Here is a 23,319-nt window from a genome sequence, read left to right on the forward strand (position 1 = left end):
CACTGTCAGCCTCTCACGTATAGTCATCTTCCGATGACTCTCAGTTGTTGACCACGTTGACCACACCGTGCCGAGCGCACCAAAGGCCAGTGGACGACGGCGAGGCCCCTGACTGGAACGACCCGGAGATGGGGAAGACGCGGCAGTGGAGTCGCAGATGGAGAGGAGTGGGAAACTTGACTGGTTCGGGTGCGCGGCAGCACTGCCGCGGTGCCGCCCACGGGAGACACGAGCAAGAACAGAGGTTGAAGAAGGAGCACGGCTGTTGGATTAACATCCAACGGTCCAGCTGCTAGAATCATTTGTTGATTAAGTTGACAAAGCCCTGCGTACACGTCCGCTTAGTAGGCCCACAAGTCAGCCACCAAATCTGACGGGTCCCAGCTGTCAACGGGAGGAATATTTTTTTCGCATAACAAGGAAGCACTTCCTTCCGTGCGAAGATACAGCCGGTGGGTCCCAGCTGTCAGGGGGAGGAAACAGCTTAATAAGGAGGAACTTTCCTTGCGTGCGACCATGGACCTCGTGGGTCCCAGCCGTCAGGCTCTCCACGTACAGTCCTCTTCCGATGACTCTCGTATGTTGACCACGCCGCGCCGAGCGCACCGAGGCGGTGGACGACGGCGAGGCCCCAGACTGGAACGACCCGGAGATGGGGAAGACGCGGCAGTGGAGTCGCAGACGGAGAGGAGTGGGAAACTTGACTGGTTCGGGTGCGGGGTGGGCCTACACTCGGCAGAGAATAACAGGAGGTGCGGAGTGGAGGGATGGCCTGGCCGTCGGCGGGGTAGCGTTTCGCTGAGGCGCGCAAAACAACGCCGCTGGACGCCGGAGGCTGGAGCAGGCGGTCCCGCAGCGCTGGGGGAAGAAGACGAGAGATTGAAGAAGAATGTCGGCCGTTGGATGTAAATCCAACGCCTTCTTAGGCTTCGACCTACTGGCCCACATGTCAGCCAGTCCATTTGTTTTTAGTCCATTTGGTGGGCTGGGTGAAACAATGATGTAGCATCTATGCAGCCCGTTTATATATATGGTAGAATTTAAAGCCCATTTGCATTTTTCTCGAAATCCGCGGACTTGCTGGGCTGGGTGAAAATATCATGTTGGGCTAGACGGAGAAATGTTATAAAAACATAAACACATGATTGCACGTCTATTACTGCATTGGTCAGTAAAATCTTTGCAAGCTTATGTACGCAATCACTAGGAGTTAACTTGCCAAGTTATATATAAACAATTATTATTATTATTTTGTAAGAACTTTCAACTTACGAAATAAAATATCATTTTAATTTGATGAGTTAATAGTACGTGGGGTATTATTATTTTTTAGGCTAGACGTGGGACAGTTGAGTTGGTTCTAGGGAAAAGTACTGGGAGAAAACTCAGTTTACATCGAAAAAGAAAGTGGGAGAAAATTCAGATATAGATTAATGAAAACGAAAAATAAAGGAAGTGGGAAGGTCTATAAAATGGTTGGACGAACGACAGGTTTAACGGAAACTTATGTTGTTTCTAATATATATATATAATGTAATAAAATAAGATTATAAATATAGGTTCAGTTTTGCATTCTTATAGAAAACATAGGTTCAGTTTTGCATTCTTATAGAAAAATAGAACTGAGCTGTGCGTCGTCTTGAAAAAACAAACATAACTTGGGCTGCTGATGTTATAGACAAGCTAGGTTGGGAGGCCCAGAGGCCGCTTGATACCTGCTGGATCCAAAAAATGTTGAAACATGTCATGGGCTGCCCATGTTAAACAACAAAACCTAGGCCATGGACCTGGTGGGCCCGGGACTGTCAGCCTCTCGACGAACAGTTGTCTCCCGATTCCTCTTGTTTTGCTGACCATGTTGGGAACGACAGACGGCGGCGCCGCGGCTAGAGCACCAAGGCGGAGGACGACGTCGAGACCTCGGACCGAACGAACCGGAGCGGGGGAAGACGCAGGCGGAGGGGAGTACGAGGGTTGACTTGTTCGGGTGCAGGGTGGGCCGGTGGAGCTGCCGCCGCCGGACAATGTGTGGTAGTAGAGGGATGGCCTGGCCAACGCCATAGGCTATGATGGCCAGCCGCTGTATAGGAAGAGGACGAAAGATTGAACAAAATAAAGAAATACAAATGGATAGGTGGTTGGTCCCATATGTCTGTGTACGAGACCTGCTGGGTCCACCTGAGGAGGGGAATATGTTGGGAGGAAGGAGATTCAAAGCACGGCAGCCGAGTGAACTAGTTTTTTTAACGGACAAGTGAACTAGTTACATACATAAGCAAATAGCCACTAAAAAAGCAAACAGGTTAATGGGTTCTTAAAAGAAATATTTCGGACAAAACAGATAATTACGACACATAGGCTAATGCATGAAACACTCAGATGATAAAGGTGCTTATAAACAGATAAAGTACAACATCTAGACCTTCCTGGCACGCTTGATCATGACGCTGCGGCTGTCCGTGTACTCGTCGGTTACGGGAAGCAGACACGCCCTCATGTCCAAGATCTGCCTGTACATGTCGTAGCATGCGTATGCGTCCTTGGCCGCGTAGGTTATGTAGGCTAGATTCAGAGGTACCTCCCACGTGTTCAGGTCCTTGGTATCGTTGTCTTCTTTCATGTTGGCGTATCAGGGGTCGATGATGGTCTCGGCGAGGTCAACCACGGAGTCCTTCTCCTGCCCGTTGCTGATGATCTTGTATTGCTTCTGGATGTCGACAAGCTTGTTGCACCAGATGGCCGAATCGTCGCGTTCTTCCTTCTCTCCACCGTAGCGAAGGTGCAGTCGGCGCTGCCGATGAAACGGGCGAATGCTCCAGAACCTCTGATGGCCCTACAGAAGTGGTAGATGAGAACCTCGTCCCGCACACATACCTGGGCGACGGCGATCCGCTGGTCCCTGTCAGGAGACGAATGGATGGGCACAAGGTCTAGTCCTGCAACCTTGTGCTTTCTCGTCCTGTAGGTACTGCTTGAACTCGGCGAGGCAGAGCTTCACCGAGTCCGGATCGTTGGTGTACATCACATTCAACTTGGTGCAGCCATAGGACTGAACGGCGAACTCAAAGGGGAACTCCTTGCTGAAGTCCATATCCAGCAGGCTCACCCCTCGGATCGCCATTGGAGTCTCTTCAAGTGAACGAGTGGGTAGGCGGCGGCAGCAGTTCGTTTTTCAGCTCTTGGGGAACTGGATTCAACAGTAAACTGAGTGTGTACAGGCGACAACAGTTACTACCCCTCCCTCGTCCGCTGCACGCCCGGCAGAAGATGCACCCTCGGCGCATTCAAACGCCTCCATTAAGAAACCTACTCCGGCCACACGTCGGTTCACGAGCGGGTCTGTATTGGTACTGTAATAACAGGAGTTAGTGGTCACTTTACTTAAATTTAATTAGCTTTAATAGAAATTTATACTTAAAACAAGCAATGCATTGGCTCGTTCTATCAGTGCCACAGGATCAACATGCACAACAATTAGAATTATTATTCTCAGGACGCACACGATCAGCACATTTGTCGCACTTTCACACAGATAATACTACCAAGTTTGAACTGTTTGTTATGGTTGTTGTCCTCTGCATCATCATGCCGTGTTTCCCAGCTTGCAAGATTCAGAACCAACAAATAAGATCCAAATAATAAGTACAACAAAGATGCCTACACATCTCATTGATTCCCAGCTTGCAAGATTCAGAACCAACAAATAAGATCCAAATAATATGTACAACAAAGATGCCTACACATCTCATTGATTCCCAGCTTGCAAGATTCAGAACCAACAAATAAGATTCAAATAATAAGTACAACAAAGATGCCTACACATCTCATTGATTCCCAGCTTGCAAGATTCAGAACCAACCCATTAGAGCCTTTTGATAAAGTGAATATCGGGATTAAATCCATCTTGGCTAGCCATGTCATACAATCGAAGAACTTGGCGAATGCTCTTGACCGTCACAACATCTGTAGTTGAGTATTCCTGTTTGCACAACACAAATAAGAAGAGCATGCTTACTATAATAATGGCATTCCTTGAACTCAACCTGCAGCTCCACTCGGATGAGGCCAGCCTGGAGTTCCATGATTCAATTCATGCGCCTTTTTCTGCAGTTCACCTGAAATGAAGCAAAGATTGCATCATTCAGCTAGCAAGAAGTACTTGCTCTCATGAGTTGGCAGGTTCTTCTTTAGTAGTTGCACTAAAATTGAGGAACATTAAGGTTGGCTGTCCGGCTCATGTAAGGTGCAACTATAATTTGCTTATCCTTTTGTGCAGTTCCACTAAAATAAAGTGCCATTGTGGTGACAGTGACGGCTCATCTTGCAAAGGCTAATAAAATGTTACACGAGATTACCAGCAGAATTTGACGGAGATTTTGGAAACTCCAATCACCATTTTGTGCAGTTCCACCAAAATTGAGAGATGTTGCCCAAGTGACATTTTAGTTGAACTGCACAAGACACTCATTCCAAAAAAAGTGTTTTGTGCAGTTCACCAAAAGGTCACAATAGCAACAAGGTGAAATGGATATCCCTATCTGCACAAAAAGATAGAAAGTAAACAGTTGCTGGTCAATAAGAATATACGAAACATATACGAAATGAAAAGAAGCATCTTAATTATGTTCATGGCAATCACGCAAGGACAGTAGAAATTTTAAAACGTCAGCAATGCTTCATGTTACCAGAAGCATTACGATCAACAATGAGATTCCTCAAATATGGGATTACTTTAATGGTGGCATTGCTTGTTTACCAGATACAGTAAATCAACAGCAGCTAAAGAGTTGGTTTAAGGGCATGGGACCGTGGGGACACCAGGACACTCAGCAGCGTAAAGGAGCAACTTACTTATCATACTGGGGAAAACAGCAGGAGTACCATTTGTAACACAGTTTAATTGCATCTTATCACTGGAGGCATTAGATTAACAATAACACTGGTTAGACATGTCCCTAAGGTAACAGTGTGATCGCTTCATTTTACATGCGCCCTTACATTAACAACAGCAAAAGGTTGGTATAAGGACATGCGACAGTGGACGCATCAGCACAATGTACCTACAAGGAGGCATAAAGTGGTGATGCCGAGTTTGTTCATGCTATGTGAGGGCAGCAAATCTAATCCTGGAGACCTTTTACTATGTGAGGGCAGCAAACCTAATCCTGGAGACCTTTTACTATGTGAGGGCAGCAAATCTAATCCTGGAGACCTTTTACTATGTGAGGGCAGCAAATCTAATCCTGGAGACCTTTTACTATGTGAGGGCAGCAAATCTAATCCTGAGACCTTTTACTATGTGAGGGCAGCAATTCTAATCCTGGAGACCTTTTACTATGTGAGGGCAACAAATCTAATCCTGGACATACTCTGTTGACTTGTCCACCAGCCGCCACTTTCTATCCTTTTTTCAACCAATAATAGATCTGTTCCTTATCCAGTTTGTACTGCGTTTTCCCATTATTTCCCTTTTCAACCAAGAGACCGGTTGGGTATCCGGTCTCTACTACTTTCACCATATTATTTCCTCTTTGAATCAAGTCCTAGATTCATGCTACAACTTTCCCCCCTTTCTTCGTTGTTTGAACAAAGTCCTAGATTCGAATGCATGAAGTAGCTTTACCTCTAATAATACTAAAAATTTAGGTGGCTTTCGAAGAGCTGATGGGAGTAGAAAAAGATGCACATGCAGACACGTGGGGAGCTGGGGCAGTAGAGCAAGGCCGCTTTGAAGAACTTATACCTGAGGGTCGTCGGGATGTCGGCGGCGGCAGGTCGGATCTGCGGACAATACGGCAGGGAGGAAGAAGGGTCGGAGGACCTCCCGAGCCGGCGCTGTGTCGGAGAGAACGGCACGGGCAGAGGATCGGGCCCCTCCGGCAGCTGTGGGTTTCCTCCCTCGCCGGCGATGACCGCGTGAACGATGCACCTAGTCCTCTACACACACCAGCCGAAGGGATCCGGCCGGATCTGTGACGAGTGGTGAGCAGAGAGAAAATGTTGCTACCGCTGTCTTGTTTATATCTTGAGAGGATGAGAGAATGAAGAGAGCAACCCTAGTAAAGCAAGCGCTCAGGCCCCTGCGTACATATATAGTGGAGTGATTATCTTTTTCTCTCCACAACAAGCGTTTCAATTTGTGTACGTGGCATTAAAGAAAAGAAACTCTCTATTTAAGGTGACTAACTGTACGACTCCTACTTACTACTACTACTACTAGTAGTATTGTTCACTTGTGCTCCCTTGCCCTCCATTCATTGAACAACCCCACCAGTGAATAAACATACAGTACTAGTATTTATATAGAATGAACAAGCTCGAACTATTTTCGCGTAGTTAAAAGTTGAGGGCGGGGCTTTTCCCGAGCAGTACGCGCGACAGTTTTCACGTAGGCGGTTTGACAGAGAGGCGAGGAGGGCGAGGGAGTAGCGGATTCAACTTACTTACTGCTGGAAAGGTCGGGCTGTGCGATTTGATGGCGCGTTACTGCTGAAAAGACTTGTGATATGACTACTCACTATAGTCATGAATTACTGGCGGTACGACCGGGGTGATGCCCCCCTTCCGTTCCGCACTCTAATCTGGTGCATGACACGTATTACGTCGACCCGGATGCTGCTGGCTATCCCACATGTCGGCAAAGTAGTACGTAGTAGTAAGAAGGAGCAAAGAATCATGCGGTATAAGTCTTTCTAGAGATTCCAACAAGTGACTACATATGGAGCAAAATGAGTGAATCTACACTCTAAAATATGTCTACATACATCCGTATGTTGTAGTCAATTTGAAATGTCTAAAAAGACTTATATTTAGGAACGGAGGGAGTAGTAGTACTACTACTCACGTCGGAGGAGTGCGAACCACGGCAGCCCAGTGAATCAGCAGTAGAAAACAATGTGCTGATATGGCCATAAAAAACAATGTGCCACGGTCCAGACTGTAGCATGTACAGTACTATTCCTCTTTGTTTGGATCCCTGAGTTAGAGCTAGTTTGGGTTGAAATAGCCTCAAATTATCCAAACAGGAGGGGTTAGTTTGAGCTAGTTTGCTCTAACCCATCTAAAAAAACTAGCCCGGTGGAGAGGTTCTAATTGGGTTAGTTCTCCTCGAGCCCACTAAAAGAGAACTAAAAAAATCTCCCCTGCCCGCACTAAAAAAATATGTACGGTGAAGCGTAGCCGCGGTTCGAAAAAGAGACCTAAAGTGATGACAGGTATAGGTCGCACGCACCCAACTAGTGGTAGTACTAGACATACGACTGCTTTTCCCTAAAAAAAGAGGTACGAGTGCTCAGTACTCCTATTCTATCAATGCGAGTCCCATCTGACAACAGCGTCTGTGCTACAACTAGCTCTTCTCCCATGGCGAGGCGCTGCGCGACAAGCGCGGCCTCGAGGTGCACATTCTTCATCGCGACCTCCGGCACCTGCAGGGCCACCAGGGCTTGAAAGAGTTTGTCACCATGGAGGCCGATGAGGGTGGCAGGCAATGAGGAGCCTGGGCGCGCGGGCTGGAGCAGTACGGCAAGGTCGTCCGCGCGCTTCTTGACGGCGGCGAACTTGCGGATGGAGTTGACCATCATGTCGTCCATGCGAGAGGCGAAGCCGGCGTCGGCGAGGGCTATGACGCCGGCGGTCGCCAGCACCGTCTGGAAACGCTGCGCGGTGCGGGGCCGCAGGCCGGCGCCTTGGATGATTTGGCACAGCCGACTGCCGCTCGCGTCCATCGCCTCCATAGGTGCTTCTGGCTTCTGGTCACTTGGTCTTGGATTGGAGTGAGCAGTGTTGCGCAGAGACTAAGGAGGAGTAGATGGATTGGAGTGGTGGGGCGCCTTTATATGAGAATCCAAACTCTGTTGCATTCACATCGTGCTGGCTCTATTCTGCTTCTCCAATTAATTCCCTCTGCATGTAATTTGAGGATGCATCATTGACCGTTCAACGTCTCGGGAACCGCTACCCTCTCCCTCCTTGGCATTCAAGCACCTATGGAGGCGACTGCCGCTCGCGTCTATCGCGTGTCAGGAGACGTTCCAGTCGATGACGAGGTGCCTATGGTGACTTCGTAAATTTCAAGATGATAGTACTAGTATACTCAATATTGTGCACCGCGACCAAGGCCGAGAGGAAAACGAGAGAACTACGTATTTATTTACGGTGTAGATTCACTCATTTTGCTCCATATGTACTCCGTCTCGGTGTAGTCTAGTCACTTGTTGAAATCTCTAGAAAGGCAAATACTCCTTTCTGGTTTACAGGGCTATACTAGCAAGTACTCCCTCCGTTTCATTTTAGTCTGCATATAAGATTTAGTCAAAGTCAAACTTTATAAAGTTTGACCAACTTTTTTGGAGAAAATATCAACATCTACTATACTAAAGCTATATGGTATGAAAATTAATTTCATTATGCATCTAACAATATTAATTTCATATTGTGAATCTTGATATTTTTTTCTATAAACTCAGCCAAAGTTGACAAAGTTTGACTTTGACTAAATCTTATATGCAGACTAAAAATAAATGGAGGGAGTACTACAATAGTGGGCTCACATAGCAATTTTGTCTCATGCAAGAGACTGGCTATATGCGTGCTCCAAGGTTCACAGCTGCCACGTTTGGGTTGCACTTGGCTCTTCGCCTCTTTGAGAAGACGAATAACGATGTTACTTCTACTGCTTCTACAGTATCGAATCCACTGTTGCATGTCCGTCCACCGCGAGCGGGAGGGATAGCTTGTTGTAGTACTATAAGCAAAAACCCGTCCTCGTCTGCGAGCCACTGCGCGCATGGGCGAGGGAGAAGGCGTGTACAGTAAAATCAAGCTTCTCCTCGTTGTACGAGTTGACGCGACCATCATAGCACTGGCCCCACATGGTTGCCTCTAAACTTGGCTGAAAGACCCGCAGTGTACAATACTCCATTTGCTGCAACCTCTAACATTTACCCCACCAGAAATTAAAATATATATTCCTGTCTTGACCAGATGAGCGTGCAAACTAGAATCACCAGGATGACAGGTAGGGCCAGAAGATTATTTTAATCAAAAAAATAAAGCATGGAGCCGACCCCAACGATTTTAAGCTTACAGGCACGGTACACGCTATCCTAGACTACTCTACACATGAAACTGCCACACGAGCGTCCGGGCTGCGCTTGGCTCTTCGCCTCTTCGGGAAGTCGAACAATGGCCCTATTTGGTTTCATGAGTTAGAGTTAGTTTGGGTTAGTTTGGACTCAACTAACTCAAAAATATCCAAACGGGAGGGTTAGTTTGGGTTAGATGCATCTAACCCATCAAAAAATCTAACCCACCCAAGAGGTGCTTATTTGGGTTAGTTCTTCTTGGGACCACTAAAAAACACCTTTTCTCTCACTCTCCCCGCAGCATACCCCCTCGTCTCCCTGCGGCCCGTTCGCCCGCCGGTAAGCAGTCGCGGCTCCTTGCACGGCCCGTCCCCGTCGGTCTCGGCCAGCGCGACTCCTTGCACAGGGATGGCGGATTCGGTCGGCGGGCTGCGCGAGAGGCCAGCACGGCTCCTTGCCGGGCGCGTCCCCATCTGCCTCGGCCAGGCTCGCTCCGCCAAATCCGGCAGGAAATAGGGTCCAAAGTAGCCAAATGATGGAGCACTACTGCAGTGGAAGAGTACTACAGTATGCTTCTGGCCATCTGACACCGATTGAACTGCTGCATGTCCACCGCATGCGGGAGGGAGAGCGTGTAGCGAACGAAAGCTTCTCCTAGTCCTGCCAGCCACCACGCTCATGGGCGAGGGAGGGACGCAGCTTAATTGACTTACTGCTCCTGCCTTTGCGTCTATGACAGGTGGGCCCAACAGGTCGGTGGCCCACCTGTCATGCAGCCAAAGGCAGGTGCGGTTAAGGCGAGAGGGCGTTGTAGTAATCAAACTTCTCGGTCTTGTACGAGTTGACGCGACACATCAAAGCACTGCACTCGATATATTTCAATAATTTGCGTTTACCGATGCATTAATTACAACGCATGCATGCATGCCGTGACTCTCCTTTTGATACTTGCATGTGTTGATTTAATGCACCTTGAAGTAGTATGAATATGTGACGGTAAAGCTTTGTAATGCCCCGGCCCTAATAAAGCGAGAGATGGTTGTGCACGAGGAGGGCGAGATCATGCAGACGGAACAGGACCCGACGATGGAGCTCTCTATGGTCTCGATGGACCTCACCTTGCTCCACTGCCCCTTGTGCCTCCGCCCCTTGAAGCCTCCAGTGTATGAGGTTCGAATACACCTCGTCCATTCGGCTGATCGAGCAAGGTGCAGGTTTCTTGATTGATGTGTTGTTCGATTGATTTGTGCAGTGCAAGGGAGGGCACCTGGCTTGCGCGGACTGCCGCGTCGAGCGCCCCGGGAACCAGCGGCAGTGCCAGAAGTGCGAGCGCGGCGGTGGCTTCGACGTGCGGAAACAGCGGTGGACGCCGTCCTCTCCTCGGTGAGGGTGGAGTGCCCGCACGAAGGCTGTGGGCTCTACGTCACTTACCACAAGCTCGCCGATCACCAGAGCGTGTGTCCGCTCGCGCCCTGCAAATGCCCCGTGCCCGTCTGCGGCTACGAAGGCCCGCCGCCGGTGCTCTCCCACCACATCAGCACCGTGCATCCCATGCCCGTGCACAGGATCCAGTACGGCAAGGCGCTCCAGCTGCAAGTGCCACTGTCGGAGCCACGGCTCTTGCTGTTCGCGGAGGAGGACGGCCGCACGTTTTTCTTGGTCGGCGGCGTGCTCGACATCGGCGCGCCTATCGCCGTGTCGGTCGTCTGCATCAGAGCGGGGGCGTCCCCACTGCCGCACTACGTGGCCAAGCTGTGGGCGAACGGCCCGCCGGGGGAGCCCAAAGGCAGGACCGACGCCGTCAAGGTGGAAATGGAGGTGACAAGCAGCAGGGATCCCGGCGACGTCGCCGTGCAGGAGCTGACCTTCTTCACAGTTCCGCCCAAGCTGCTGGCCGGGGCTAAGCTGGTGTCCCTCCACATTCAGATTGACAAGCTCACGTCCTAAATGATTCTACAGTGCCTTCTGTTTATCTTAGTAATATGCTAATATAGGGGTTAGCTCGGTCTACTTTAGCTTAAGAGATGGCGGGTTTTGGTGGCGATGCAGCAATTACCTCGACATCAGATCAGCAGTGAAAGTAATTTCGAACAGTCGAATGGATATTTTGTGTCTGTTGGATATAAAGATCCTTTGGGTAAGAAGTAACAGCTTATATGCTTTTTTTCGAAACGGAACAACGATACTAGTATAATTTTTGTTGACATGCACTAATATTTTTTAAGTTAAATATTTAGTCAAAATTTGGCACAAATTAAAAAGGGGACTAATAAACTAGGACGGAGGTAGTACCACGCTATATTTAATTGCAAACCTGTTCACACCGATCACAACCTAAACGGTTTCCCACTTAGGAGCGTATTAGTAGTACTCGGTTATAAAGAGTACTATGCCAAGATGACTGCACATTCCTAATATGTGCCTCCAATTAATATAGTAGTAGTAGAGTACTTAGTCACGTACTCCATAACATCACCGGGCATTGCACGTACAACATTTAGTGGTAGTAAGAGACAAATGCCTATATGCCACGCATGTTCATACTATTTGTGCCTTTCTACTTCACTTACTGCGCTACATTACACAGGTTCGCACGTCCACTCCTGGGTACATGTCCGTCTCGTAGTTCCAGTCCCACGTGTTCTTCATATAGATGGAACGATCCTTGCATGACACGTGCACCTTGATGCTAGATGTCTCGCGTGTTGGCAAAAGGATGAACAAAGCTCACGTAAAAAAATAGAGTGGAAGAACATAGATTCCCGACGACCGAGAAGGAGCAAGGAACCTCGTGGTGGAGCGTCTGCACTCATAATATTTTATATTATTCAGCGATATAAAATCAACCAATCATCTCCACAGTGGACTGGAAGAGTACGAAACACGGCAGCCCAGTGTAGTTACATCATACTAGTACATGGCTAACCCACGCTATCACCATATTTCTTGGCTTCCGTGCGACACCTATCTCTAGTAATCCAGCAGCCCGTATCGCTTCTCCCTCCTCGTCTCTCTCAAAGTGCGGCGGGCTGGCGTTTTTGCCGTCTATTGAGGTCGGTTAACTCATCACATGTTAGCGACATGCCAAGAGCATTCTAAAAAAAATTCCTTTCACGTTCCGTTTTCAAAAAGAAAAAAATCCTTTCACGTACGAATTTGACTGTATGCTTTGAGCAACTTGCATGTCCTATACTGCTCCTGTTTGGATACTCTAACTTAGCTAGAGGTTAGACTAACTCATGACTAACCCTGAACTAACTGTAGCCAAAGAGGTGTTTGGGTGACAGGGTTAGATTGACAATAAATGCACTTGATGGAGAGAGAAAAGTGATTTTTCAGTGGTCCCAATGAGAACTATCTCCAGTTAGCACCTCTTGGGTGGGATAGTTTTTTTTGGTGGGTTCGGTGCAACTTGCTCCAATTTAAACCCTCATGCTTGGATACTTTAGGGCTATTTGAGCCCCAACTAGCTCAAACTAACTCTAACCCATGGATCCAAACAGGGCCTATGGCCAGCCTCGACGCGGAGCAGTCGCGTGCACCGGGAAGCGGCGCTCTCTCGGCCGTCGCGCCGCTTCAAAGCCGGCGCCAGTGAGAGGTCGCCTCCGCTCTGGCCGGGCATTAATGCGGCACTGACGCTCCAGGGCGACGCTGACCGTTTCACGCGGGAAGCGCGCGCTGGCAAGGGAGTATAGGTTTTGAACCGTTTCAGGTGTAGTACTGGTAGTTTGCAAAACTACTCAATTATTGCACTCAGTTTCCTAAGAAATTGTGGTAAAAAACGTTACTCCACAGCCCACTTCCCTTCTCCTTCCTCTTCCACCGCCCGCGCACGTCCGCGGGAAGCGACCGGTCAACCCTTATATAGGAGTGCTAGCACAAAAAGATGCATGCATGACCACTAAAATTTCCAGATTAAAGCGCCGCTCCGGCGGGAGTATGGCGTATGTTGTTACCTTCGGCCGGGCCATGGCTACCGGGCGACGGCGACCAGAGAAGAGGCGGCGGGAGGGGAATGAATGCAGCTACTGTTTGGGTTCGCCGTCCGGCTTAAATAAATGCGCAACATCACGTGTACCCGCGGGTGCACAAATTGTAACATACGTGTCTGCTTAAGTGGGCGTCACGTAACTGGTGTGTGTGTGTGTGAGTGATTCTGAGAGACAGAGTGCGTGTGTGCGACTCTACTCTTCGGACATGTACTCAACCTTTTGCATCGGGATATAAGTATAATGGTATTTACTTTAGCTAGTGATTTACGTGGCCATGTTAATGTGGTTGTGTAAAAAAATGTCACTTCCTGCTCGTGATTTGCGTTATATAATTACAAGCAAGATGCTCGTGCATTGCACGGAACATCAATATGCATTTTTTTACAAAACACCTGTTGTGATTTACCCATGCAGGAGTAATCCCATGTGTAAAAACTAATGATATTTCGAGAATTTTATCGGAAAACTGGTATCTCGAGAATGTCATCGAAAAAATGAAAGATGAGAGATAAGGTGAGGAGGAGTGGAGCGTGGTGGTGACTGGTGGTCGGAATGGGCGGAGGCATGGGGATGGACGGCGCCGGCAGGCGGCAGCGGCCACCATGCTAGATTGTTCAAGAGACTTTCTTTTTTAATTGCTCAGCAATGAGGTTGTTGGAGAAAAGGATGTGGAGAGAGGTGCGGGTATCTTTTGTAAAATTATCATAGTTTGCTTTCTATCCGTCAGATATAGATCAGACGGTCTATATTACAAGATGGCAGGCACACCATCATCGCCAAGTCGGTTTTTTATAAGGGTACAGATGATAAGTTTGCTAACTACTAAAGTAAAGTGGAATTTGTCCATGTTATACAAGTAAATTAAGGTGATTGTTTATCATACGGGTAAGGTTGGATGAAGGGTGGTAGGAACAAATGCTCCGCCTAGAGCATGTGTGTGTGAGATGGAGTCTTAGTGTGTGTGTGTGAGAGAGAGATGGAGTCTTAGTGTGTCTGTGTGTGTGTGTGCGTGTGTGTGATGGAGTCTTAGTGTGTGTGTTTGTGTGTGTGTGTGTGTGTGGGTGGGTGCGTGCGTGTGTGCGTGTGTGTCGCGGGGTCCTCGGTGGCGGATGTAATTTAAGTGTGCATGGCTTCATCATAGAGAGGTGATGTGTATGGCAGAGGCCACCAACGATGGGGTGCGAGAGAGAAAATGCCCGTAGAGAGGGAAGAGAAGGTGTGTGCGCGTGAGAGGAGTCGACATCGAGAGAACATGTTTGTTCGAGAGACACCGAGGAAGACTACTATATATCGATGGTGCATGTAGGCGGGAATTAAACGAAGGGATGGTCTTATTGGTTTCGGGGATATAGGGGAAGAGTGAGAGGGGGGGGGGGGTAGCTAGAAGGAGATTGTTAAGTGTGAGTGTGTGTTTTACCCATCCAGGCGGAAGTTATGTGCACGCAAGAAGAGAACGATTCGATGGGTAAAAAATGGCGTTAGGGTTGAGGGTAATTAACTACGTATGGATACATAGAGACCTTGAACGTGCATGTGTGAGAGGTATACATGTATACGTGGGATGTGTGTGTGTGCGCGCGCGCATGATCGAGATAAAAGAAAGAAGACATAAGTCATAAGATCAACGACATGGGAGAGACGGATCGGTATGACAATATGCATGCATGTGAGAATGCAGGGAAGAAGGCCCGACAATTGAGCATGTGTTTTTGTCTTTAAGAGATAGTGGCGTGGGCTGGAGCATGCATCTATGGCGAGCAGAGGGAGTGAGGCACAACGATTGTGCAAAAGAGATCAACCTATAAATGAAAGAAGGTTGATGGAGAAACAGATAAATAGAAAGATAAAGATGCTAGCTAGTGTGCGTTAGAGATAGGAGTCGAGTGGATCAGAAGGCTGAGTTATGTGTGTGGGTGTGAGAGAGATGAAGAAAGGGTGCATGTGACTCACATACAAACAAATATCGGAGAGAAATGAGATCCCGAGAGACGGAGTTTTGTGTCTGCGAGAGAGAAAGATATTTCACAACGAGAGTGATAGCTAGAGAGACATATGAGGGAACGCAAGATATCTCTAGGGAGAGAGAGTGTGTGTGAGCGACATACAAGAGAACAGTGGAGAAATATGAGACCCTGGGAGACAGAGTTTGTGTTTGTGTGTGAGAAAGAGATATTTAAGAGGAAGAGTCGTAGGTTCTCATACCTAAGGAGCGAAAGACATCTCTGTATGAGGGGTGTGCGAGTGGCACACAGGGGAATAGTAGAGAGAAATGAGACCCCGGGAGACAAAGTTTTGTGTTTGTGTGAGAGAAAGAGATTCCACATGGAGAATCATAGTTAGAGACACATAGCAGGGAGCGAGATATACTTAGAGAGAGATAGAGTGATGAAGGTCGAGGGAGAGAGTACCATCAGTGTGTTACGAAGATAAAAGATCATTGTCGACATACAGGTAGCACGAGAGATACCCGAGAGACGATGAACGCGTATAGGTCTAGAGAGATAGTCCTATATAAGCATGAGTGATAGTTATATGAGACGAATATCTGGATTAAATGGGATTCAAATATTTAAACTGGAGATCACGACATCGATAATATCATAACGCAAATTGGTGTATCAAACATGCATATTCATTTGAATTTGGGGACACGTGTAATGTTATATAGTTTATCAATATTGGTGATCCATAGATTCTTTAATTAGAAACAATGCATGGTTTATATACAATTAATGTCTAAACGGGATTACATTATATGTTGCGTGTGTGAAACACATTATACATGTTTGAGAAGTAAAAAAAACCGCATGAAACACACATTAATTGGAGACAGTTAGCGAGGAATGCATACATTGGATTTCAACATAAAGTGGTTTCAAATATTTGAAAATCCAAATTGATGGATACAACCTTATGAATTTGAGATCATGCCATTTGTAAACCATATTTATGTATAAAGGGTGTTGTGCTTTTGAAAGTATATATAAAAAATGATGTATATAGAATTTCATTCCAATCGAAAATGGATCCCGCCCGAAAAAACAAACAGAATACAAACATGATTCGAATTGAGTTGGCACGGTAAACGTGCACTCTGCAAAATTTGAACGAAGCGGGGAAAGTCGCAGTAACCGCCCGAAACCAAAATCTGCGAGATGGAAATTACTACTGCCTATCCCTGCCACGCAGAGCCTATCTGCTCGATTTCTATAAGTTGCAATAGGGGTAGGTTTGTAATTTCACTCAAACGTGACATAACCGCCTCTCACCCGGATTCATACACGGTGGGCGCCAAAACACAGTGTGTCCTCGACCGAAATCGACTCCCTCCCCGATTAATACACGGTGGGCGCCAAAAACAAACTCTCGTCGGAAAATATTCGGTGTATGCGAGATTACCGTCCTATCCCCAACCGACTAATATTGCTGTGATGTAGGAAATTTGAAACGGGGGCTAAGTTTGTAAATTTCCTCACATTTGAGACAAGCGCGCCCTGAAGACATGGTTCCCCCCTTCCTCTCTACCTCCATTTCCCCATTCGTACTCCGTGGGCGCCAAAACACCCTCTCCACCCCAGCCTCCTCCGTCCGCCACCCCATCCGCCGCCGTCCTCCTCCACCATGCCGGAGCTGATACCCTGACGCCGCCGTCCATTACAAGAGATCGACCTCTCTCATCCACGGCTTCGGACCGGGATCCTTGCATCCCGTCCTCTCGCTTCATCCCCGCCGTCGTCCACCTTGCCGGCGCCGCTCCTACGACCGTCTCGTCCACCGCGCCCTGCCGCCACCGTCTACCCTCCTAGATCTGCTTCCACGCCGCCGACAACCATCGCTACCGCAGCACCGTCAAATTCTCAGCAGATGCATACACATCGCCGCACCAAAGGCGGTACTCTTTCGTATCTACTCAACTTATTTATCGCAGCAAGAAAATAGATCGCCACTGCTTTACTCTGATTTCTTGTCCATCACTTACTTGCTAGTTGAAAGCAAACATTGGTTGCGAAGTTGCCTTTGTCCGGTTTGCACCTTCAGATCCACCATGGCACGCTCAACACTATACTCCCAATGCTTATGGTTTTCCCCTTTTATATTCCACACTAGTTAAATCACAGTAGACTAAATTTCAAAATTGGGTCAGTCGATTTTTCAGAGCTCGCCGGAGTTCGCCGGTGCGAACGAAGGGGCTCGGGTGGGGACGGTGGTTGTGGGGGGCGGTGGTGGGGCCTCGCCCAACGAAGAAAACTCGACACGGGTTGGGGCGGGGGTGGGGGTGGCGGAGGAACACAGGCGATGGGGGCCGGTGGTCCGGCCGGCGGCCCGTGCGGTGTTCTATATGGGAAAAATCAGAGACGAGGAAGAAGAAGGGTTAGGAGACGTAGGATCTTCATCCAACCACCTAAAATGGTCGACTGACCCAAATGACAAAAGTCACGCGACTTGCATGCAGACATGCCTTTATATTCAGTACCATCGTCGTACCTGCTTAGCACTGCTCCTGAATCCATCAAGCTAAACAACGTGCCACTCATAATTCCAAACTTGTTGCTCAAGTACGAATCTGATATGATGCTGATATTACTAAAACAGATAACATTTAATTGGTCAGCTAATGTTCCTACTTTACTTTCGAAAAGCACGTGCACCACATATAGAGAGACAGCAGGGAGTTTCTTTCTTAATGCGCTCTGGTTCATCATGTGTGGGCACTGCGCAACGAACATTTTATTATCCAAAATCTGCTTGCTCTTCTTTAGCATGTTCCTCTTCCGTTCTTCTTTAATAAGTACTCTCTCTGTTCCTAAATACAAGTCTTTGTATAGATTCCACCATGGACTACATATGGAGCAAAATGAGTGAATCTACACTCTAAAATGTATCTGGATACATCTGTATGTTATCCATAGTGGAAATCTCTACCAGGACTTATATTTTGGAACGGAGGGAGTATGATAGTAGTACAGTATGTTCCTTGTAGTGAAGATGAGCAGGGACATTTGCAGTGTAGAGGTCTATACGGTCGGTTGTGATGGACACTTTGAACTCTTCGGGCCTCTTTGATTCGTAGGATTTTGTAAACATGGGAATAGGATTTGTAGTGTCCTGCCCACTTGAATCCTATAAGAATAGCAAGGAAATGCGGGGAGTTGTGTCGCCTTTGAGAGTTACACTGATATTAACAGTACCGCACCTTCAGTTGAAGAGAGCTGGTATCCGAAGCCTTTCTAGCCGTACCGGCAATACTAGCACATATATTCCAGCAAGTTCCACTTTGCTGATTTTACTCTGATGCTTACAGTTTTCCCGTTATATCTACACTATGATCTGTGTAGCTGTTTTGTGTCACACTAGCAGCAGTCCACTCTTGAAGCTAAACACTGCAATGACTTACAAAATTGGCACCAAGGCATTGAGTGCCATTCTGGATGCAATGAAACTCATACACTCCCCACCTATTGATTCTTGTTCAGAATATGATCCTAATGACTATTCTAACCTCGAGGAGTCAAAGGCAGATGGCCTGTCCTGTTCACCCATCAAGGTGCCTGTTCTAATTTGGCAAGGTTTTATTGATTGCGTGTATCTTGCATATGTTGTCTTGCATTTCTTCTACTTCGTTGCACCGCCATCTGCTTAGTTTACTCATCATATATGTTGAGATGCCATGCTCATCCATTATCAATACATATTCCATCTGTCATCATACCATGTTTTTCCACTCAAATGTTGTTCTTGTGCATCAGACATCAAAAAGGAAGAGGGTGATTGCCGAACCTGAAGGAGCACCAGCAAAGTCCTTGAAAAACGTGGTTGTGCCGGAGAAATCAGACAGCACCCCACTTATATTGGTTGTACAACCAGTGACACAAAACGTAGGACCGACTCCAGCAGACTGTACCCATACTTCACTGGCCACACCACTAGCCCCACCACACAGGACCTGCACTCCAGCAAAAGGTATGCCGATTTCAGTTGCCATAGCACCAGCCGTACCACAGAAAAATCCCACTCCAGCAAAAAGTACAACAAGTCCATCGGCCGAAGACCTATCCCAACTGTAGAGACGGCCAAATCCTGCAGATTGGAACCCCATTCCAGTTATTCCCAGTTTAAAAGACAATGCTTTCAATGTTGTTAGGGACTACGTGCATATATTCCCATCATGGGAAGATTATAGTGAAGACAAACACCATTTTCACATCTTCCTGTCCCACTTACGTGTAAGTGCTATTATTCATGGTGATTATTTTCCTGTTTTCTGCTGATTGAACACATCAATGATTTACATTACATTGTTGTAAGTAGGCGAGGGTCAATCTGGATAGTCATGACGAGCAAAGCTTGCTTGCGCTTTTCAAGGAAGCATTGCAGCAGTATCGGTGTTACCCGAAGAAATCACACTTTGATGGCAAGTCTATAAACGAATTCTGGTGAAGTCTCCTGTGCTAAATTTAGAAGACATTGAATGGAAAAACCTTGTTATGCACTGGTCTCGTTCCGAGGATGAGGTACTGTCTGTGATATCGCATGACAATTTGAACTTCTACTTTTCCGCATGTGCCTTACACATCTTTTTGCAGGAAATCTGCTCGAAAAGGAATTCCGGTTTGAAAAGAACGACAGGATATCGCAAATATGCTACCCGCTGCTTTGCTCTTGTTAGTACCTGTTGTCCTGTATCACTGTATTGCATACATACCTGGTTCATTACGTGACAACACTATGCATGATAGCTTGCTTATTAATTGTTCGCTCCAAATTATTTGATCTGCATGAATGGTTACATTAGTGTAGAATATATCCAATGCCAATGAATTTTTTTAGCTCTGCATTGTTCTTGTAAGTACCTGTTGTCCTTTATCAGTGTACTTATATTGATAGGTAGTTGTTCATGTACCATCACTCTGCAACTTATTTTCCTTTGCCCTCCATTTTCTACACATAAGATCTATATTTACTCTTACCATAAGGTTGGATAACACTGATGGTACTGAAGAAGTTTAGCTCTGCATTGCTCTTGGCTGTACCTTTTGCCTGTATCGCTGTACTTACATTTATAGCTTCTTGGTTATGTAGCATCACTCTTCATCTTATCTTAAATATTCTCCATTTTTTCTTATATTGTCACATCTATATTTACTTTTAACAAAATATAGAATAAAGGCAATGCTTATGAAGAAGATTCTGTGGTAAACTTCTTGAATTGCCCCCCCATCAGCATGGACAAGGGCTTTATAGAGCCTGCCTTCACCAATAATGTAAGTTTGTCCTTCTCAAGCCTTCAAACTTTGTTGTGTATATTTGGTTAGGCATGACTGCAACAGCTGTTTGTTTTTGGTGTTTGCATCAAATTGCATGTTTAAAGTTTATTATGTACTTCATAAATAAAAGTTTGTCCTTCTCAATTTAAGTTTTCAGTTGCATAACCAAGTTCCTTCTTCATACCATGTAAATTAAACTATATAGAGCAAGTGATCTTATTTTGCCAATCTGAAATGGGATAAATTGACAACACACTTACCATTGATACTTATGAGTTCTTGATCTGTAATCCAGTGGTGTCGTGAAGCTGCCAACTCCTTCACAATGTCATTTCCTACCATGTCTTGACTTGAACAATACCATATTGTGTTAATGCTATTTTAAACTGTGTCACTTTATTCGTCAGTAAGAAATGTGATGAATTGTCAGCACTGATACTTATATGTGGAAAACCTGTCATCTGTCTGCTTGTTTATCTTTCAGAGTGAGGAGGATATAAGTGTCAAACAAGTGCAGTCTCATCAGCTTGCTGAGCTGCTTGCGCTGCAGTTCCCGAGCTGGGCTAACCTTTCTTGAACTCTATTGAAGTGCTGTCGGTTTCGTATATTATTTTGTCGGCGTGTTTAATTGCACTGGTGGCGATCTTTGATGCCCAGTGTATGTAATCTGCTGTCTGCTTGTGCTTTATTATCATAGTGGCGAACTTTGATGCCTAGTGGATGTAATATGCCTTAATTTCTTTATTGTATAGTCTAGGTTTTTTTTTCTTATTCATGATGCTGCAGTTATTTTACTGTATATATATCCTGTCTTCGCAGTAAACCGGCCAAACCGTAAAATTACGGTACGTAATCGGGCCGTCATGCAAATCACTATGTATGATCCGCATCATGGGCCCCGTCATCTTGGTCCGTTAACAGGCCTAAATGTAAAGTGGCCCACTAGTAGATTTGGGCCTTTAATAGGCCGAGCAAACCGCCGGCCCTATTTTCCCAAGAAAACTCAATGGGCTTTTAGGAGGCTGAAAAGTAGGTTGGGCCTGGAAAGTGCCGAACAGCCCACGGGCCGGCAGCAGGCCGAAATAGACCCTGGCCCATGATTGTGCCAATCAAATCATGGGCTTATAATAGGCCAAAATTGTCTCGGTCCTTGTTTGGCCCAATCAGATTATCGTCTGTGAGCAGGCCGGATGTAAACGGGGTCGTAGTTAGGCCCAACTATATGACGGGCTTTTAACAGGCCGAAATATATATAGGGCCGAAATGTTAAACGGGCCTTTAACAGGCCGAAACTAATATCAGGCCGAATTACTAAATGGGCCTTTATCAAGTGGGCCCAAAAGCATAGCGTCCAGTTGACGGGCCGAATCTGATATGGGCCATAATTTAGCCCAAAGCCTCTCAAAGGGCCGGACCTGATCTGGGCCGTAATTTGGCCCAGAACGTGGTAGGCTTTTAATGGGCCGAATCTCATATGGGCCTTTATTAGGCCCGGAACATGGCAGACTGTTAATGGACTGGATCAAATATGGGCCGGCATTTGGCCCAAAACATGGCAGCCTGTTAATGGGCCGGCCTACTAGTGTCATCAAAATCTTTTGGGCCTTCAGCTGGGCTGGCCCATTATGGTCGGCGAAATCTCGTGGGCCTTTAGCTGGGCCGGCCCATTATGGTCCGCAAAATCTTGTGGGCCTTTAGCTGGGCCGGCCCATTATGGTCCGCAAAATCTCGCGGGCCTTTAGCTGGGCCGGCCCATTATGGCCTGCAAAATCTCGCGGGCCTTTAGCTGGGCCGGCCCATTATGGTCTGCAAAATCTCATGGGCCTTTTGCTGGGCCAGCCCATTATGGACCGCAAAATCTTGTGGGCCGGCCCATTTAAACTTTATGGGTCACTTTTGGGCCGGTCCACGTGTCAACATTTCATAAGCGCATCTCGCCCATTGGATGAGTGACACCTGTGCCAACGGGGAGCTGACACGTCTTTGCTCCAGCCAATGATGATTTTACACGTGGAAAATCGCCATTGGTCCGGGTTGTTAATGGGTTATCGGATCCACAACCGGACCCGATAGCTTAACGGCGTTCCATTACGGTTGATGCCACGTGTCGGTCACCCTTGACGAAAGCACTTCTGTGACGCGTGATTTTTCGTCATGGAAGTGGACACTTCCGTGATGATAATTTTGGTAATGTCATGGAACACTTCTACGACATCACAGGTATGACTATCTTGATTCTGTCATAAAATCGTCATGGATGTACATGCATGACAGAAAACGTGACCTACTGTGACAAACACGTATCATCACGGAAGTGTATTTTTTTTGTAGTGGAATAAGTGCAAATCCCTAGATCCTTGAGATCAAATTCTGAATTCAAATCTGACAAAAGAGTTGTCACTGCTTCATTGGAAGAACTTGTAACAATGATATCATCAACATAAATAAGCACAAAGATTGATGTATGAGACTTGTTGTAGATGAACAGTGAAGTATCAGACTTTGAAGGAACAAAACCAAGTTGCTGCAATTTTGTACTTAAACAAGAGTACCATGCTCTAGGAGCTTGCTTCGGCCCATAGAGAGACTTGTCAAGCCTGCACACATGATACGGTTTGTTCTTGTCTTCAAACCCAGGAGGTTTCTTCATATATACTTCCTCTTCCAGAACACCATGAAGAAACGCATTCTGCACATCTAGCTGCCTGAGACTCCATCCTCTAGATACAGCAATAGACAATACAAGACGAATAGTAGCAACTTTAACAACTGGACTGAAAGTATCGTCGTAGTCTATGCCATACCTTTGCTTGAAGCCCTTAGCAACAAGCCTAGCTTTATAACGATCTATTGTACCATCAGACTTCCATTTTATTCGGAATACCCACTTGCAATCAATCACATTTTTACCTTGTCGGGAAGGAACCAAATGCCAAGTACGATTTTTCTAAAGAGCCTGAAATTCATCATCCATGG

At 46.7% G+C, this 23,319-nt stretch overlaps 1 pseudogene; it reads left to right on the forward strand.

Moving 5' to 3' along the window:
- The first annotated feature begins 10,121 nt into the window (after positions 1-10,121).
- LOC123099789 (E3 ubiquitin-protein ligase SINA-like 4) lies at positions 10,122-11,033 on the forward strand (annotated as a pseudogene).
- Positions 11,034-23,319: the final 12,286 nt, after the last annotated feature.

The sequence above is a fragment of the Triticum aestivum genome, chromosome 4D (assembly GCF_018294505.1).
Source record: "Triticum aestivum cultivar Chinese Spring chromosome 4D, IWGSC CS RefSeq v2.1, whole genome shotgun sequence".
Lineage (NCBI taxonomy): Eukaryota > Viridiplantae > Streptophyta > Magnoliopsida > Poales > Poaceae > Triticum > Triticum aestivum.